Genomic DNA, 17,974 nt, shown 5'->3' with positions numbered 1-17,974 from the left:
AAACCAAGCTGGACAGAATCGCAAAGAAAATGACAAACAACAAAAGCAAACTTTCCATTTCTGGCTAAACCATGAGGAAAAAGCACACAAAGAACTTTTGGCTTGTCTTCCCATATACCAGATACAACCTAGAGCCAATTTTAATGCCAAGGACTCAATCATTTCGTCCTCAAGTGCCTACATTCAACAGAAAGCCAAGCAAATGCGGCAAAGGACCACAACCTCACATGTCACCGCATTTCTCTTTTGTTTTCATTCCAGTTTACAATTAAAAGCTTTTAAACCGTTGTAATATTGTACTTGGACTCTTACCAGCATGTGAGGAGGGATCCTGACCCTTGGATGTAGTTTTCTTTCAAGTTTGTAACCTAAAAGGGCCTATATAAGGACCTCAACTCAGACTGTTGTAACACAGCTGATTTATGAATGAAACCTGAGAATTCTCTCAAATTTAAACCTCTTAATCTTGTGCTTAGTCTGTAGATTAGAGTCAGGCTTGATAATAACCTGTGCTTAGACTGTGGTTATTGATTAAGTACCTGTTAGTAGAGTATAAACTTTCCTGTGCTGAGACTGTGGTTAGTTTAGCTTTACTGTTTGTTTCAGTTGAGTCTTTCCTGTGTTAATCTGTGGAATCTCTTAACTCTAACACCCCAAATTGTTAGCTTAATTCCCTGTGAGAATTCTGTGGGTTTTATAGTTGATAATTATATCCAAAGTTCCCTCCTTTCAGTCAAATCCCAGAACTGTCTCAATTACAGTCCTTTGTGTCTGTCAGTCAATTCGGTTGAGTCTAAAAAATACTTTGAGTCCTCTAAAAATCCTGGAGTTTTGCTCAGATTTAGTTCTTATATCAAAGTAAATTACTGCCAAGTTTTATGATTTTAGGAGGTCAATTCATAATTTTATTAATTAGCACAAGTTTATTGCATCCCTGAGAAACTGTCCTTGGTTTGCTGGTTTGATTGTTGTAATTGTCTAAACCCTTGGACTTTACACTGCAAATTGGTATATCAGAGCAAGGTTTTAACACGATTCTATCTTGTGTTAGTCTTGGGAAGGAAAGTGAGTTCATTTTTACCCTAACTACAACAAAACTACAAAAAATAACCCATGAGTGAAGAGAGATTTACTGGTATTGAGACCAGGGTGGATCAGATAGCAGGAAGAATCAATGAACTGGTAAATATTGTCAACACTCTTGCAGAAGGAGTTCCTAACAGGCCACCCTACAGAGGCAGAGGCAGGGGTAGAGGCTTTGTTGGAGCAGGAAGAGGACAACCACACCACCAGGAATATGGAGAAGACATGTCAGATACTGATTAATCTATGGCAGAGGGCATCTACATGGAAAGAGACAAAGATATAAAGGTAGAAATTCCTGACTTCCATGGTAGTTTAAACCACAAGATTTGTTAGACTGGATTAGAACTGTTGAGAGAGTCTTTGAATTTAAGGGATATCTTGACAGAAAGCTTTCAAAGTTTCTATCCTTAAATTCAAAGGTTATGCCTCACTTTGGTATGAAACCCTGAAAAGCCGTAGAAATGAGAGATGGCAAGGAACCCATTAAATCTTGGCTAAAACTTAAAAAGAAATTGAAGGATAAGTTTATAGCTAAAGATTACACACAGGATATGTTCATCAAGTTAACCCAGCTGAAACAAGACCAACAATCTGTTGAGTCTTATCTTAGAAACTTTGAACAACTTACCCTGCAATGTGAGATTACTTGAAAAGCCCGAATGAAAAATTGCTAGGTTTGTTGAGGGCTTAGATCCTAAGATTGCTATAAGAGTTAGAATGCAACAAGTCTGGTCCTTTGATGAGGCAGTCAACCTTGCATTGAGGATTGAAAAGATGGGAAAAGCCAAGGTCACTGTTTCCAAACCCCTTACCAGATCCACTTTCAAACCTTTTTCTGGGGTTAGGATTGGAGAAACTCCAAAACTTGCAACCCAACCAACACCAGACAAGGGGAAGAGTCATGTGAATCCTAGAACCAACACTGTAACACCCCGATATTCAGAGGAGCCTTAACTAGGCCTTCCTTAGCATATAAGGGCGTTACCATCTCGGTTGCCCGAGGAGAGTAATTATCAAACGTCAATAAAAGAACTATCAAGTTATATTACAAGTGATTTAACCAAAATACAATACAATGCTATAACTCAAGGACTACTCGCTATAACCATCATAACTCGTGAAGACTCATCCCTGCCCGGAAATCAGCTATCAACATCATCAACACCTGCTAAGACCGACTGCTCACCATAAGGGATCACGGCAGACACATAACAAACAAACAACCACACAAGGTCAGTACTGAGACAAGACAAGACAGCTATAACCAACAATACCAACAATGACCCTAGTACCAACTGCAAGCACAACAATCCAACCAACCTGTCACATCGATCGTCCACTGGACCGATCCTGCCGATGGGGACCGCACCGTTCCCACCTAAGCCCCGCTCATCGTACGAGCGACAACCCTGTCCATTAATGTGCACATCCCCTTTCGTGGCGGGTTCCACTAAGGGCGAAACTAGGGCGTGAGATCACTCCCGCAAGTGACCCCACTCAGCCGAGAACGCATCTCGAGAACCATCATCCGCAAACGCAACCACAACACACACACAAAACGCTATACCAAACAAGTGCAGTATTATCACATCGACTGACACACTAGACCGTCTACAGAAACTGAGTAGGCGAACCTACCTTTAAGCGACCGCAACCAATCCACGCCGATAGATAACACATCCAGCAAGCAAGCAAAGCCTATTACCATCACACAAACATCTATTACTACGAGCAAAACCCTAACTATAGAAGCAAAGGCACGGATGATGAATATGACATACCTAATGGGGAAAAGACAAGGCCAAAGACCGCTACCCGACTCAAGAGACGCTCTCCTAAGGCATAAGGATCTTCAAGAGGCATCCATGGAGGTTTTGAGGTGAAGGGAAGGGAAAGAGGCGGCTGAAGGATAGGAGGAAAGTGGCGAAAGTGATTTGCGGATTTAACAAAACGCGATATATAACCCTCGCTGGAAACTGGGCACTCGATCGAGTACCCAACATACTCGATCGAGTAACCCCCTACTCGATCGAGTACCCTAGCCACTCGATCGAGTAGTCTCTACTCGGTCGAGCACCACTCTTCCTCGCTGCTCAAACAGGTTTTGGTATACTTCCCTAAGGTTACTCCGCTCCCAAGGGCAGTCACGCTGGTCAAAGGTATCCCTAAAAGGGCGGGTATTACAGTCTTCCCCCCTTAAAAAGAACTTCGTCCCCGAAGTTCACTCACCTCTCCTGCTCACAACACGGGACTCACCCACCTTACCAACTTCCGGTCAAAACATTACCTCTTGAAAATACGATCCCCCCCCCATGTCATTTTCATCACCGACCACAATTATACCTATCGATTTTTGTCACTATCATGCGACCTCTATCACAGTCAACCATTATCTTACACATATCTAAAGCATCCAGCTTGACATAATTACTATCCAACCATTCATCTAAAACATGTCTCATATAAACTACCATATGGTACAACCAACGCCACCATGTTAATTGGCGACGTGACTTGAGTACAATTTATCACACCGTAACCTTACAACCGAGATTTTTTTTTTTTTTTTTTTTTTTTTTTTTTTTTTTTTTAGTTAAAGCAAGACATAATACCGATAACGTTAAACAAACAACGCATTATTCACACGTGATACCTACGACATTACAAACAACCTCTAACAACATTATGAACAAGTAAGACATTATTCAAAAACAACCTTTTTATTCCGCGACATTACTCTTCCCCTCTAAAGATGAACTTCGTCCCCGAAGTTCACCACCCAAACTCCAACGCGTGTTAAATATTATTTGTATCTTAATCATTAAAGAAAACCGTATAGTTTATTATGGACATTACTCACTGATTATACACTCGTTAAATTTAAAACCATACGCACGTCACCGGAATAACCAGCCACCGATTGATAACATGTATTACTATGGTAAGTACAAATGTACGAGAAACTACCACTCCGACAAATAGATCGTAAAAGGGCATACAAAAATAAAAGCAACAAGAATTTATTACCGCCTTACTAAATGTGACCAATATGCTTATAAAACTTCAATCATGACTCGTAACATATGAAGTTATCGGTTCAAAGGTGTTACTACGTACTCACAACTACTTTAAACATTAAAATTGTAATTATAGAACAATTGAACATTTTTAATTTTCAAAAACTTCCTGTAACAGTGTCACTCGATCGAGTATGTATGGGTACTCGATCGAGTGCCATGCTACTCGATCGAGTGTCTTGGCTACTCGATCGAGTAGCCCGAGATCAGAATGCTCCCTTTCTTTCCTTCCTGCAGCTACTCGATAGAGTGTGGGGTACTCTGTCGAGTACCTGCAGGTTAAATACCAACATATATAGACATGATTGTCACATAAACTGAGTCGGGCTGATGCCCCGACTCTCCATCCTCCTGTCAAAGGTAAACGTAGTAAATCCGGCCTTATGGCCGAACAATACAAGTTCATGAATAAAGTCTCAACTAAAACAACTGAAAACCCAACCACGCTATCAACAACAACTACTACTAACAATCACGAATGAAGATAAAGACAAGGAGTATCACTCCTCCTGCTGCTGCTCGAACATCACCTCATCATCACCACCTCCACCTCCGGATGAACCCACTCCCGCATCACCCCCTGCTCCTGCTCCCGGGCCCACGTACCAAGGCGTCAAGCCTCCATAAGGAAAGGACTGAGGTGCTCCCCATGTGGACTGGTCCACCCCGTAGGCATGGAAAACCCCCGAGTAGTTCCCAACCCCACTCCACCAAACTGGATGCGGTCCCTCGGTCCCTATCCCCTGAGAGTACGCCACCTCGTGCATGTTCCGGAGTGTCAAGGTAGATGACACTCTTTCCGCTAGGTAACTGGATCGCGTCTCCGGGGTGTCGAGATAGGGGTAGCATGGGAAGGGCTGCTGCTGCTGCGCCTCCGGCTGTGGTCTAGGCTCCGGAGCCCTCTCCCTCACTCGACGGGGTCCCCTCACCACTCTGGGTCCCTCCGCTCTCTGGACTCCCGCATTCTCACCCTTCTTCGGCTCCGGCATCTCCTGGAGAATGGTATCATCAATGAGATAAGTCTGCAGCTGGCGGGGTGCATCCTCATCCTCCTCCTCCTCCTCATCGTCGTCCCCATCCACAGTCACCACTGTCGGCTCCAAGGGCTCCGTGGCTGGGAGGTGCTCAGGAGCTGGGATCTTCATCCAGCTCATGCCATGTACTCTCCATGCTAGGCTACCGTCAGCTAAGGTTCTCAACCATTTCAGGTCGAGATAGTACTCACGATCCATGGTAGGCACAGGGGTAGCTAGGGGCACGTACGCTGAAGAAGCCTCAAAGGAGGTTAGCTTTTCAGCTAACCGTGTGGCAATGGCACCACAGCTCAGGTACCGAGAAGTAGAGGAAGCCATCAAGGCAAGAGCAGCACAAACTATGGAAGGAGCATTAAAGACCACTTTCTTGGCCCGCTCCGGATTGAGGTACGACATCAAAAGTAAAACCTCATGGTTATTTAACTTACTGATATCTTTCCGGTCATAGAGGAGGTTCGAGAGAGATCGAAGGAATATTCTCAAGGTGATGTGCTGAACGTCGTTTATCAGCATATTGCTCGCGGTGGGAGCTTGCTTCCCAGTCAAGCAAGACATTAGGCGGCAGACGCCGCACTCAGCTGGGATGTCAGTGATGGAGTCCTTGGGAGGCTTGGCCAACCCAAGGTGAGAGGCAAACAGATCCATGGTCAACAAGAAGCTGGTATTCATCAATCTAAACTCAACAGTCTGACCCACTGGGTCATAGTTAAAGGAACTCATGAATTCTAGGGTAAGAAAAGGGTAAGTGTGCTTCCTTAGCCTGTACAAACCCGTAAACCCCAAGGTCTCGAAAATATGACGGACATCCGTCTCTATTTCCAACTCTTCCAACACGGCGGTGTCAATACACTTTGTGGGTCTCATCTTGCGCTTTTGTAATGCGACAAAACGCTCCCGTTGCTTAAAGTCGACAAAAACAACAGAGGGGTACTCAGAAACTGCGGGTACTACCGGTCCACTAGCCTCCCCCCTCTCAAGTGGATCAACCCTTCCCCGTTTACTCTGACGGTTTCCAAGGTTTAGTCTCGGCATCTGTTTTAGACATATGTTCAAACAATTCATATAAACATGCAAGCATATACTTCATGTAATTTGAATTCACATATCCAGCTAAGCACCAAATTTTCCAACAATTTTAACATGTGAAGCACATAGTTCATGTTATTAAACTGGACTATTAAGATAAATGCTCATGTTTATTAGCAATTCCCAATTTTTGACACACAAGTTCAGGCAATTTATATAAAACATGTAGGCATACACTTCATATAATTCGAGTTTTACATACTTGGCAACTTCACTAACTTGCTGATCAATTCCATACTCGAGGCTCATAGTTAATGTCATTAAACTTAGATGTTTCGCTAGGTAGGTACATACGTCTCATCAATGGTGTCCTCCATTTTAACATATAGTCTTAGTTTGTAGTTTCTTATAACCATAGTTACAACATTTTAGCACGAGAACACCTCTACCCAACAATTCGCATATCCTAGCATGCCTCCAACAGTCGTTCCATTTACATTGCTATTTGCATGTTACTAATTCCAGAGAATGAACAACTTATGATTAATCAGTATTACTCTTAACTATTAGGTGGAACAACTCAATTGAATTTTTCAGACGGTCTCTACAGCTGAGACAATTTTGGAATAATTTCATCAACAATCGTTCCTACTATCACACTGAGATTCAACTCATGCTTATAATGTGAATTGCAACCTAAATTTTCAATTGTAAATCACGAATTTCCATTTAAGGCACTTTTAAGACGGAGTTTTAAGGCAACTTTCTAAGGGCAAAATCATCAAAATCTATCCTCCAACATACTATAAACAATATTTGAGGCTCAATTCTACTATCTAATCATCATACGACAATCAAAAATCGATTTCAATTTGGAAACCCTAGAAATTTCGGGTTCCTTATTGCCAATTCCTAATCTAATTTACAGCATATAATCACCAACAACCATGTAAAGAAGGCATGTGAATCAAGTTTCAACAATTAAACGCACCAATTTGCTCATTATAATCGAAAATTCCAGATTACTACACCATTTTAACATATTCAAAATAACAAATCACATGAATTGAGAGGAATTTCATACCTTGATTGATTAGCAAGATAAAGAACGAATTAAACAAGAAAACAGCCCCCAAGAATCACTACTTAACCCAAAGGAAGAGAGGATTTGAGAGGAGAGGTAAGGAGTTGAGAGTGTTTTAAGGTGGTTGTGTCGAAATAGGGAAGAATAAGAAGAAGAAATAGAAAGGTAAAGGGTTTTAAGAAAACCCGCAGAAATCACCGTACAGTAACCTACTCGATCGAGTGCCTGGGGTACTCGATCGAGTACCACCCTACTCGATCGAGTAGGAGCCAAATCGTCGAGTATCTGCAGGAATTTTCCCACATTCCGACATCTTAGCTTCCTAATTAGATCGAGTGAGGTCTACTCGGTCAAGTAAGCGCTCGCACTCGGTCAAGTATAGTTAAGTACTCGATCATAGGTACGAGGTAAGTCGAGGATACCTGCAAAACAACACTGCGTGTCGAGTCCAACTAAGCTCGGAATTCGACACTAATTATCGCATTCAGTCATGTTTCATAACCTTTGTCACACAAAATATAATTCTTCAACAACTAAGAGACATTTCACGTTACGTTATACAAATTACTCAACTCGGTCTACCTGTCACCGAGTTATGCATAAACCTAGCCGTGCCATTTCATTACATTTACTTACTTACTTTGCATGCTGCTACTAGACTCGCGTTTACATCAAATTGAAACGTATAAATATTACACAATTACATACTTCGCGAAGTACTTAATCAATTATGTTTATATGTTATTCTAAGCAATCTATTTTGCATACTTCAATTATATCACAGCGGAAAAATTTCAACTAGCCAATAAATTTTATAATAAACACCTACTTGTTCGCTATCCATATTACACATTCCCATTCACGCTTTCACGCATTCCATGACGAAAAATTTCGTCACGCATCACACAGCTATCATATAGGTTCACTAATTATTCAAAGAACTCCATAATTTCATCAACAATTACTATATTCGATCCAAGCATTATTATTATTAATTCTAACAAAACTTAACCAGAGGTAGCTCCGGTACAATTATCATACAGAGCACACACAAGGACACACGGACTCCACATTCCCCACCCCATGTGACTGGCTTAAGTATCATGGGGCCAAGATTTTGGAATGAGGGCGCCTACTCACCCAAAATCTAGCATCAGCCGGGGCTCCCATCTTACATACACCAGGTTCATTTTATTAGACTCTCTACGTTCATTATGTTCATTTGTTACAGGTTCCAAAATCGTCGCTCTGATACCACTTTGTAACACCCCGATATTCAGAGGAGCCTTAACTAGGCCTTCCTTAGCATATAAGGGCGTTACCATCTCGGTTGCCCGAGGAGAGTAATTATCAAACGTCAATAAAAGAACTATCAAGTTATATTACAAGTGATTTAACCAAAATACAATACAATGCTATAACTCAAGGACTACTCGCTATAACCATCATAACTCGTGAAGACTCATCCCTGCCCGGAAATCAGCTATCAACATCATCAACACCGCTAAGACCGATTTGCTCACCATAAGGGATCACGGCAGACACATAACAAACAAACAACCACACAAGGTCAGTACTGAGACAAGACAAGACAGCTATAACCAACAATACCAACAATGACCCTAGTACCAACTGCAAGCACAACAATCCAACCAACCCCATCACATCGATCGTCCACCGACCAGATCCTGCCAGTGGGGGACCGCAGCCGTTCCCACCTAAGCCCCGCTCATCGTACGAGCGACAACCCTGTCCATTAATGTGCACATCCCCTTTCGTGGCGGGTTCCACTAAGGGCGAAACTAGGGCGTGAGATCACTCCCGCAAGTGACCCCACTCAGCCGAGAACGCATCTCGAGAACCATCATCCGCAAACGCAACCACAACACACACACAAAACGCTATACCAAACAAGTGCAGTATTATCACATCGACTGACACACTAGACCGTCTACAGAAACTGAGTAGGCGAACCTACCTTTAAGCGACCGCAACCAATCCACGCCGATAGATAACACATCCAAAGAAGCAAGCAAAGCCTATTACCATCACACAAACATCTATTACTACGAGCAAAACCCTAACTATAGAAGCAAAGGCACGGATGATGAATATGACATACCTAATGGGGAAAAGACAAGGCCAAAGACCGCTACCCGACTCAAGAGACGCTCTCCTAAGGCATAAGGATCTTCAAGAGGCATCCATGGAGGTTTTGAGGTGAAGGGAAGGGAAAGAGGCGGCTGAAGGATAGGAGGAAAGTGGCGAAAGTGATTTGCGGATTTAACAAAACGCGATATATAACCCTCGCTGGAAACTGGGCACTCGATCGAGTACCCAACATACTCGATCGAGTAACCCCCTACTCGATCGAGTACCCTAGCCACTCGATCGAGTAGTCTCTACTCGGTCGAGCACCACTCTTCCTCGCTGCTCAAACAGGTTTTGGTATACTTCCCTAAGGTTACTCCGCTCCCAAGGGCAGTCACGCTGGTCAAAGGTATCCCTAAAAGGGCGGGTATTACAAACACACCTGTGACTGATGGGAAAATTAAATGCTTCCAGTGCCAAGGGTATGGCCATTTTAGGAAGGACTGTCCTTCTAAGAGAACCTTGACAGCAATGGAAGTAGAACAGTGGGAGAGGGAAGGTTTGGTTCAGTATGAGGAAGATGAGACCACGATAATAGAGGAAGTGGAGACGAAGGAGAACCAGAACAAGATGCGTTGTGGCCCCCCGATACAGTCACAACTTAGTCTTGTGGAGGGTTATGCATTCCCAACACTCACCTCTGGAAGCGATCAAAGATCCCCGATATTCGAACCGGATGCACGAGTCTAGGGGAGGGTTTGTAACCTAATCATAGATGGGGGAAGTTGTACAAATGTGGCATCAAATGCCATGGTTAGTAAACTCAACCTGACAACTCAAGAGCACCCAAACCCTTACAAGTTGAGATGGTTGAACAAGGGAGCAGAAGTGAGGGTGGACAAACAATGCTTGGTTCCATTTTCTATTGGGAAGGTGTATAAAGATGAAGTCTTGTGTGATATTGTCCCAATGGATGCCTGCCACCTACTCCTGGGAAGGCCATGGGAGTATGACAGGAATACCACTCACCATGGGAAGGATAACATCTATAGTTTCAGGCATGAAGGCAAGAAGGTCACTCTGACCCCATTACCACCCAACCAGAGAAACTATGGAGGTCCAAGTATGCCAGAGGAGAACAATGGTGTGCTATTTCTTTCAAGCGCCATGATCAAAGAAATGAAGCAAGAACAACTGTCCTGGGTGTTACTATCCAAAGAAGTAAGCAAGGAAGGGAGCCCTGAGATGCCTACTGAAGTTAGGCCATTAATTCAGAGGTATAAGGAAGTGTTTCCAAGAGAGATGCCTAGTGGGTTGCCACCATTGAGGGGCATTGAGCACCATATTGACCTTGTTCCGTGCTCGTGCTTCCCAACAGCCACTTATAGAAGTGATCCAGCTGCTACCAAGGAACTGCAAAGCCAAATTGAGGAACTTATGAGCAAAGGATTTGTCGGGGAATCTCTCGATCCTTGTGCGAGTCCTCTGCTCTACTTGTTCCAAAGAAAGATGGAACATGGAGGATGTGTACTTGACAATGAGCCATTAACAACATCACTCACAAGTCAAGTACAGTTCCCAATACCAAGGTTGGATGACATGCTAGATGAGCTCGGTGGTGCCATGATATTCTCTAAGATTGATCTCGAGCAAGGGTACCATCAAGTCGAGAATAAGGGAAGGAGATGAGTGGAAGACCGCCTTCAAAACTAAACATGGACTATATGAGTGGCTTGTGATGCCATTTGGTCTTTCTAATGCACCAAGCACCTTTATGAGACTGATGACTGAGGTGCTAAGGCCATGTTTAGGCAAATTTGCAGTGGTCTACTTTGATGATATCTTGGTTTACAGCAGCAGCAAAAGAGAGCACCTGAAATATCTTGAAGCTGTATTCAGGATCCTCAGGGAACAAAAGCTATTTGGTAAACTGGAAAAATGCACTTTTATGGTTGAAGAAGTGGCATTCCTAGGGTACATTGTCTCTGGGAGGGGAATTACAGTTGATCAGGACAAAGTTGCAGCCATTCAATCATGGCCTACTCCTAAAACAATCACTGAGGTGAGGGGGTTCCATGGATTGGCTGTAATACTCCGTATTTATAAGTCTTGGGGTACTTTATCGAGTAGCCCTTACTCTGTCGAGTAAGGGTAAGTTGCGAGATAAAATAGTTTCTGACCTGTTGGGTACTCGATCGAGTAGCTGGGGTACTCGATCGAGTAAGGGGGTACTCGATCGAGTACCTTGGGTACTCGATCGAGTACCTTGGGTACTCGATCGAGTGTCCGGTTTTACGGGGAAGTTTTCTCGGGTTTTGTTAATTATGCGATTAAGGTATTTAAACATATTCGTCATTGTTTTAATTCACTTTTACAAAACCTAAAACCCTGTTTAAGAGAGAAAGCAGCCACTTCATCTTCCTAATCGCATTCTTAGCAATTCCCGGAGTTCAGACGGTCGGTTCTTGTCGTTTTTCGTGTCGTTGGATTCCTTGCGTCGAGGGTAAGCTTTTAATATAGTTTTTATAATGTGTTGTTAAGATTGGTTAAACCCTAATTTAGGAATTGGGGGTTTTGGTGTGTAGTATGTGATGTATAGTCTGTATGTGTCGTATGATAGGAGGAGAATTCGTAGAGGAGCCGTTTTGATACAAATTGTAGATACCGTCTGCGTGTTGTGCTTTCCGGGTAGGATTTCCTACTCGCATTAGTTCCATAATGGGATATTGGTGATGTCTTTGTAATTAGTTGATTGATATGATGATTGTAATTGTGATTGTGATTGTGGTTGTGTTTGTTGATGGTTCTCGAGATGCGTTCTCGGCTGAGTGGGGTCACTTGCGGGAGTGATCTCACGCCCTAGTTTCGCCCTTCGTGGAACCCGCCACGAAAGGGGATGTGCACATTAATGGACGGGGTTATCGCTCGTACGATGAGCGGGGCTTAGGTGGAACGGCTGCGGTCCCCCATCGCGTGGTGGTCCAAAGGACGATCGATATTGAGACGATGGGAGTTGGTGGTGTGTGTGTGTGTGTGTGTGTGATTCACCGTGTCTTGTCTGTTTATCTTATTGTTGATATATGTATTGAATTGTGTGATTAGTCCTGACCCCGTTTAAATGTTTTAAAAACTGTGGTGATCCATTCGGGGTGGTGAGCGATTATTGAGCGGTGTGATATGACGCGTATGGGATAGGGGATGAGTCATCACGTGGCGCTTAGAAGTCTTCCGTTGTGTCGACGAAGTCTAGTAGCTTTGATAGTTTTAGTCAGAGACCGTATGAGAACCTTGTAATTCCTTTTATTAGTTTTGGTTTTGGAACCCGTAATCACTTAATCTATAATTACTTTAAAAGTACGTTTCTTTATTGTCTTATGATATTCGATTACCTCGGCAACCGAGATGGTAGTATCCTTATACCTGAGTGGTCCCGGTAAGGCACTTGGAGTATGGGGGTGTTACAAATGGTATCAGAGCGACGATTTTGGAACTGTAACAAATGAACATAATGAACATAGGGAGTCTAATAAAATGAACCTGGTGTATGTGTAATGGGAGCCCCGACCGATGCTAGGTTTTGGGTGAGTAGGCGCCCTCACTTCAAAATCTTGGCCCCATGATACTTAAGCCAATCACATGGTATGGGAACGTGGAGTCCGTGTGTATATGTGCGACGTGTATGTTAATTGTCTTTGTATATGGTTTGTTGAAAGCATGTTGCATGATAGTTGGCTTACATGTTGGTTGGAATCGTTGGAAAAGTATATGAGAATGATGAATGATATGGTAGAAAAAGAAAGTAGTTCGTATATGATGATGTGTGATGAAGTGGATTTGTAATGTTGTTGTATTAGCAACATGGGAATAGGATTTGTAGTGTATGGGTGTGGTTTGTGTTATGAAAAGTTATGAAAATTTAAAACATGCGGGTAATAGAAAGTTGAATGTTATATGAGCATGATAGATGGTAATGTTTGGCTTTTGGTGAGTAGTAACATGAAGAATAGAGGTTCAATGATATGTGTTTTATATAACGAATTGGATGAAAAGCATGATGGTTGTTTATAACGTGGCACTTGATAACACGAAGTAGATTATTTTGTTAATTGTATGAGGAGTCGCGCAGATTTGAATGCGTAGTTGTAATCATAATGTTGAAATAATAATGAATGCATAGTACGTTGGGGTATGTGAGATAACATGCGGGTAGTATTCACGAGTCTATATGACTCGATCGAGTGGGTTTGATTCGATCGAGTGGGTACTTGTCGTTATTTTGACCAGAATCGTGTTTTTGGGCACTCGATCGAGTACCTCGGGCACTCGATCGAGTATTGGGTCACTCGATCGAGTAGCCGGGCTACTCGGTCGAGTAAGTCGAGATCGGAAGGTCTGTTTGGGTTAAGGTCGGGGCACTCGATCGAGCATGTTGGGCACTCGATCGAGTAGCCTCAACTCGATCGAGTAGGTTCTGGTACTCGATCGAGTGGGGTCTGTGCAGGTCATATGCGTATTTCGGGTCATATGTTTGTCTTTTGACATTCGTTGCATATTATGTTTAATTCAAAGGTGTTGTATTACTTCTTTATGCATTGTTTTACGTATGTGTTGGTCCTGAAGCGTAAGTTACCCAAGCTTATGATGTAAAGAGTGGCACTATGATGAGTATGAGTTCGGTGGGGAGGACATGAGTTATATGTGATTATGATAGATGGTGGAAAAAGAAAAGGAAGATTGGTATAGTTTATTGAGGCATGGCGCACGTTTTGCGAGACGGGATGAGTGATATGATTGTGTGTTGAGTAATGTAAAAATAAGTGAATATAGGCAAGGGATGATGTGAGTATAATGAACGTGAGAATGAAAAGATTGAAAGTAAGAATGTGGATAGTGGCAGCTTGAGATGTGTAAAGAGTTATGGAAGGAAATGATTAGGAGTCGTGTGGGTTATGGATTTATGTAGTGAAAGTTCGTTTAAAGGGGTTGAGAAGAGTAATATATAGTGAACTTTGTGGAGACATGTCGCGAGGTGTATTTGTAGACAGTGAGTGAGTTTAGGAGGTTTGGTTTATTAAAAGATGAAACTACTGTGTGATTTCCTTGGGTAATTAACGGTATTAAATGAATTCTGATTTCTAGAGATGTAAAAAGGGGGATGTTGTTTGAACATTAAACGTTGGTTCTATGGATAGATTAGTGGCAAGTATGAGTGATAGCATAATAAGAGAAGATCCATGGTAAGAAAGAGTGAGATGATGTCGGTAGAAAATAATGGAATTGAGTTTTGGAGCAATGAAGGGGTAACTTGATTTCTAAAGAGTTAGCTAGAAGGAATAAGGAGTTGAACTATTAATTGGTATTATTGAGTGTAAAGAGAAAAGAAGGATAAAAGTAAGCTGAGGAAAATGTTCACCGGAGCTATGTGATATAAAGATAAGGAATCATCGAAATATGTGATGGTATCACGAGGATGTTAGCTAAAGGTTATATAGGAGTTTCAGGGCAACATGATTGGTAATGAGTTTCGAGGAATTAAGGGAGTAAGAAGTTGGTGGAGTATTGGCACGATACGAGATATTTGGTGGAGAGTTGGATGACAATACAAATAAGATAGCATTGGGAATAATGTTGAGGTAATTTTGTGGATGGGTTTGATGTTCGTTATTTGCAATGTTAACCAAAAATGGTAGAAAAACCATGTTATTTTGATATGAGTGTAAGAGATTTGATATACGAGCAATGGTGGCATTGTGGTGTTATCACTAATGGTTAAGAGTGATGGAATATTAGAAAGGTAACAATTCTAAAGAGGTTGATTTGGTAGGGACCCGATTGTTGTGTATGATTGTGAGAGGGTATAAGATGTGGTTAGATGAGGCGGACGCTATTAGTTGAATAGTGAAGGTATGGTTATATTTGGCGGGAAGTGATGGTTGTGCGAATGGGGGAATATGTTATGAGGGGCATATGAGTTAAACTCGGGCGCGAGGTAACCTTTTTCGAGTGGTAACTTACGTGGTCGGGATTGACTAGTTGGTTGTGATTACGGTCTATGATATGTGTAAATGTTTGTGTGAGGTTCTGACCTCACAAGAAGTGGTATGGTATGATAATTATAAAATTGTTTTATGAATGTTCGGTAATATATATGTTGGACACGGTAATTTAATTGAATGATATCCAAAAAGGTAATAATTTGATTGATTTGACATGGCTAGTTATAATTTTATGTGTATTGATAACACATGTGTATTCCGGGAAATGATAGAGATGATGTTCATGAGATGTTATCTGTTTTTTTTTTATCCATATAATATGTTGCGTGGTGATTTAATAAGGTGGATTTGAGTAAGTTTTTCTTGTCTCGAGAAGTTATATCTTTGAGTCGATATTTATGGGAATTGTATGCAATTGTGATGTCTATCGGTGTGGTTGTGGTGCCTCGGGTGGTGATCCGGACACATACATACATAATCTTTGTGATGCGGGTATTTTCGCACTACGGTGTGGTTGTTGGTGGCGGTGTTGTGATGCCGTCACCGGTTGTGGTGGAGTAGGCGGGATGATTATGATTCGAGTTTCGAAAGTACATACCAGTTATACATAGATTGTTGTTTTGTTTGATGTTGCTCTCTGCGAGTTTCGGTTTGTCTTTGATAGACGGTTGTCTTGCTTATTCATGTTTTCTTTACCAAGTTAAGTTGGGAATGAGGTAGAGTATGATGTGAAATAGAGTTGTATATGTTTCGTTGTTGTCATGGGATAGTGATAATCTGTTGATGGGACACGGTTGTGAGAGGTTGTTACGGTAATTTTGATCTTGTTTTCAGATGAGACATCGGTAGACATGGTAATGGAAAATAATTCGTGGAACATGTGTTGTAATGATCCGAAAGCGGCAGGTAGTTCATAATCTTTTGTTGAGACAGTGAGTGTAGGGTGTTGGGGAAATTAGTGTCATGTTAAGTTGTGTATGAATTTTGCGGTAATGAAAGAAAGAATTTGAGGATCTAGTGTGCGTGTACGTAACGAGTGCGGATCGTGAGTTATGCTTCTGGGAGATAAGTGCCCTACGTAGAGAGGTATGTTGTTTGGCGGTAATAATGAAGAGTGGGTATGGTGATTTGCTACGAGTTTATGGTATAGGTTAGGTCTTGTTGCCGAATGAGTTGAGGAATGGGAAATGTTTATGTATGGGAGCCTTGGATATAAGAATGGTGAGTGTTTGGGTTATAGACGGTTATCTTAGACATGTGGTGGTACAGAGGGTAATGAGATATAGATATGGTTTGGTATTAGTGAGTTACGAGGACGTAACGTTTGTCTTAAGAGGAGTAGGATGCGATAAAACAGATTTTGATGGTTGTACATATGGTAATATATTCGGAAGTTGAGTCTTGATGTAGAATAAAAGATCGATTCGTGTTGTGGGTGATTTTATTAAAGGTCATGACCGTGCTTGTAGTAGCGTGATGTTTAGGAGTGTGAGAATATTTCGCTAGTGTTGTGATTGGGTGATGAGGTTACGAGTGTGAGTAAACTTCGAGGACGAAGTTCCTTTTAAGGGTGGTAGAATGTAACATCCCGTTTGATGTCTATGAGTGTCTTGGTATTGGATTTGATAGTTGATGATATTATGGAGCTAGCAGCATTAGAGGATGGTAGTTGGTTATGTATGGAGTTGGTGTCGTGAGAGATATATATGTGGTAGATACGGTATAGTGAGTCATGTTGTGGAAGTAAACATAGTTGGTGGAGTGGGTGTTAAGAGTTCATGTTCTATGTTCGGTCGAGTTCTTGAGTCCTTAGCTAAGTTGTTGTGTCTTGGTCGAGTCGGTATGGTTGTTTTTATGTATGGGTTGAACTTCGGGGACGAAGTTCCTTTTAAGGAGGGAAGACCGTAATACTCCGTATTTATAAGTCTTGGGGTACTCTATCGAGTAGCCCTTACTCTGTCGAGTAGTAAGGGTAAGTTGCGAGATAAAATAGTTTCGACTGTTGGGTACTCGATCGAGTAGCTGGGGTACTCGATCGAGTAAGGGGGTACTCGATCGAGTACCTTGGGTACTCGATCGAGTGTCCGGTTTTACGGGGAAGTTTTCTCGGGTTTTGTTAATTATGCGATTAAGGTATTTAAACATATTCGTCATTGTTTTAATTCACTTTTACAAAACCTAAAACCCTGTTTAAGAGAGAAAGCGACCAGTTCATCTTCCTAATCGCATTCTTAGCAATTCCGGAGTTCGACGGTCGGTTCTTGTCGTTTTTCGTGTCGTTGGATTCCTTGCGTCGAGGGTAAGCTTTTAATATAGTTTTTATAATGTGTTGTTAAGATTGGTTAAACCCTAATTTAGGAATTGGGGGTTTTGGTGTGTAGTTTGTGATGTGTAGTCTTTATGTGCTGTATGATAGGAGGAGAATTCGTAGAGGAGCCGTTTTGATACAAAATTGTGAGATACCGTCTGCGTGTTGTGCTTTCCGGGTAGGATTTCCTACTCGCATTAGTTCCATAATGGGATATTGGTGATGTCTTTGTAATTAGTTGATTGATATGATGATTGTAATTGTGATTGTGA

This window comes from Silene latifolia, chromosome 11, assembly GCF_048544455.1.
Source record: "Silene latifolia isolate original U9 population chromosome 11, ASM4854445v1, whole genome shotgun sequence".
Classification (NCBI taxonomy): domain Eukaryota; kingdom Viridiplantae; phylum Streptophyta; class Magnoliopsida; order Caryophyllales; family Caryophyllaceae; genus Silene; species Silene latifolia.
The sequence above is the reverse complement of the archived record's forward strand: the minus strand, read 5'-3'. Positions refer to the sequence as shown.